General features: G+C 45.7%; 6 non-coding genes across 6 annotated transcripts; all 6 read left to right on the top strand.

The window, feature by feature from the left end:
- The first annotated feature begins 845 nt into the window (after window positions 1-845).
- On the top strand, window positions 846-917 carry TRNAW-CCA (transfer RNA tryptophan (anticodon CCA)). The gene has a single exon. It is a non-coding gene; the product is annotated as a tRNA-Trp (tRNA).
- Window positions 918-1144: 227 nt separating this feature from the next.
- Window positions 1145-1216, top strand: TRNAW-CCA (transfer RNA tryptophan (anticodon CCA)). The gene has a single exon. It is a non-coding gene; the product is annotated as a tRNA-Trp (tRNA).
- A 227-nt stretch (window positions 1217-1443) lies between these two features.
- Window positions 1444-1515, top strand: TRNAW-CCA (transfer RNA tryptophan (anticodon CCA)). Its single transcript has one exon. It is a non-coding gene; the product is annotated as a tRNA-Trp (tRNA).
- Window positions 1516-1754: 239 nt separating this feature from the next.
- Window positions 1755-1826, top strand: TRNAW-CCA (transfer RNA tryptophan (anticodon CCA)). Its single transcript has one exon. It is a non-coding gene; the product is annotated as a tRNA-Trp (tRNA).
- Window positions 1827-2081: 255 nt separating this feature from the next.
- Window positions 2082-2153, top strand: TRNAW-CCA (transfer RNA tryptophan (anticodon CCA)). The gene has a single exon. It is a non-coding gene; the product is annotated as a tRNA-Trp (tRNA).
- A 225-nt stretch (window positions 2154-2378) lies between these two features.
- Window positions 2379-2450, top strand: TRNAW-CCA (transfer RNA tryptophan (anticodon CCA)). Its single transcript has one exon. It is a non-coding gene; the product is annotated as a tRNA-Trp (tRNA).
- Window positions 2451-2500: the final 50 nt, after the last annotated feature.

Genomic DNA, 2500 nt, shown 5'->3' with positions numbered 1-2500 from the left:
TCACCGGGTCAAGTCGGGTCAACTTTGATGGACGGGTAGTGTACACATAGTTGCCTCCCCAATTAAGTTGACCATCAAAAGAGCTGAATACCTTTGACTGCCACGCCTCTACATTCCAGACTACCGTGCGGCGTAACCATTACTGGGACGGCTGAATGGAAACCTCCATATCACCAGAATGTCTGTAACATATAGACAGCCTGGTTTCTACGCCTGTTTATACTGTCATGATACTGTTTCTTACTGTGATCATTGTGCTGTAGTGCATGATATATATCGTGTACCATAACGTCAGACTATCTGCATTATGGAATAAACCTGAATTGCATCACCTACCTATTTTATGGGTTATTAGTTCCAACAAACTAAGACGAACTGGTAGCAGTGGTGGAAAGCCCACCAAAAGTGGTTTTAGCGTTAGGAGCCACGCAACCTCACAGAGAGGAATGGAGAGAGGGAGGGAAAAGAGAAATAAAGATGGGGGAAGGGTGGGAGAGAGAGAGAGAGAGAGAGCGGGAATTGTAGTAAATGGAGAGAGGGATATTTATTAGTAATATACTTTTTTAGATATCAAGAATAAAACAAGTGCAACCCTTTAAGACATAAAAAGGCGTATAGATAGATGAATACAAGGAAGGCAGATTTATGCAAACAAAAATATCCATGGAAAGACATACAAAATGAACGATTAACCTTACAGGAGAAAAAAGACATTCCTTTGGCAAACTCAGGGAAGGGAGGGGGTCAAGTTATGGACTCGCTCTCTCTCCTCCCCTTTCTCTCTCTCTCTCTTAGAAATACAAATATTAATGTTTGTCTTTAATAGCATGAGATATAGACTCATGGGCCCTGTGGCGCAATGGCAGCGCGTCTGACTCCAGATCAGAAGGCTGAGTGTTCGAGTCACTCCGGGGTCAGCATTGTGGCCAGCAGGAGGCTCAGGGTCAAAGGCTACTGTTTTTGTTTCGTAGGTTTGGGTTGAGTGTTGTCATCCATTGCAAACTGCTTGGTCTGTTTGTCTAATTATCTTCTTATTCTCTCGCTCTCTCCCTCTCTCTCTTTCTCTCTCCCTCTCTGAATAGAATAAATAAAGAGATAGAACAGGTCGATTTTTAGTCTAACATCAAACCATCAGTCGTCAAGGGGCCCCGTGGCGCAATGGCAGCGCGTCTGACTCCAGATCAGAAGGCTGAGTGTTCGAGTCACTCCGGGGTCAGCATTGTGGCCGGCAGGAGGCTCAGGGTCAAAGGCTACTGTTTTTGTTTCGTAGGTTTGGGTTGAGTGTTGTCATCCATTGCAAACTGCTTGGTCTGTTTGTCTAATTATCTTCTTATTCTCTCGCTCTCTCCCTCTCTCTCTTTCTCTCTCCCTCTCTGAATAGAATAAATAAAGAGATAGAACAGGTCGATTTTTAGTCTAACATCAAACCATCAGTCGTCAAGGGGCCCCGTGGCGCAATGGCAGCGCGTCTGACTCCAGATCAGAAGGCTGAGTGTTCGAGTCACTCCGGGGTCAGCATTGTGCCCAGTAAGAGGCTCAGGGTCAAAGGCTACTGTTTTTGTTTCGTAGGTTTGGGTTGAGTGTTGTCATCCATTGCAAACTGCTTGGTCTGTTTGTCTAATTATCTTCTTATTCTCTCGCTCTCTCCCTCTTTCTCTCTCTCTCTCTCTTTATCTCTCCCTCTCTGAATAGAATAAATAAAAGGGGAAGAACAGGTCGCTTTTTAGTCTAACATCAAACCATCAGTCGTCAAGGGCCCTGTGGCGCAATGGCAGCGCGTCTGACTCCAGATCAGAAGGCTGAGTGTTCGAGTCACTCCGGGGTCAGTGTCGTGGCCAGCAGGAGGCTCAGGGTCAAAGGCTACTATTTTTGTTTCGTAGGTTTGGGTTGAGTGTTGTCATCCATTGCAAACTGATCTGTCTGTTTGTCTAATTATCTTTTTCTTAGTCTCTCTCTTTCTCACTCTCCCTTTCTCTCTCTCTCTCTGTGTCTCTCTTTCTCTCTTCCTCTCTGAATAGAATAAATAGAAAGGGAAGAACAGGTCGCTTTTTAGTCTAACATCAAACCATCAGTCGTCAAAGGGCCCCGTGGCGCAATGGCAGCGCGTCTGACTCCAGATCAGAAGGCTGAGTGTTCGAGTCACTCCGGGGTCAGCATCGTGGCCAGCAGGAGGCTCAGGGTCAAAGGCTGCTGTTTTTGTTTTGTAGGTTTGGGTTGAGTGTTGTCATCTATTGCAAACTACTTGGTCTGTTTGTCTAATTATATTCTTATTCTCTCTCTCTCTCTCTTTCTCTTTATCTCTCCCTCTTTGAATAGAATAAATAAAGAGGAAGAACAGGTCGCTTTTTAGTCTAACATCAAACCATCAGTCGTCAAGGGGCCCTGTGGCGCAGTGGCAACGCGTCTGACTCCAGATCAGAAGGCTGAGTGTTCGAGTCACTCCGGGGTCAGCATTGTGGCCAGCAGGAGGCTCAGGGTCAAAGGCTACTGTTTTTGTTTC

The sequence above is a fragment of the Penaeus japonicus genome, unplaced genomic scaffold (assembly GCF_977035675.1).
Source record: "Penaeus japonicus unplaced genomic scaffold, GWHDUDI00000001_assembly GWHDUDI00000020, whole genome shotgun sequence".
NCBI lineage: Eukaryota > Metazoa > Arthropoda > Malacostraca > Decapoda > Penaeidae > Penaeus > Penaeus japonicus.
This window is presented reverse-complemented; position numbering and strand designations above follow the sequence as displayed.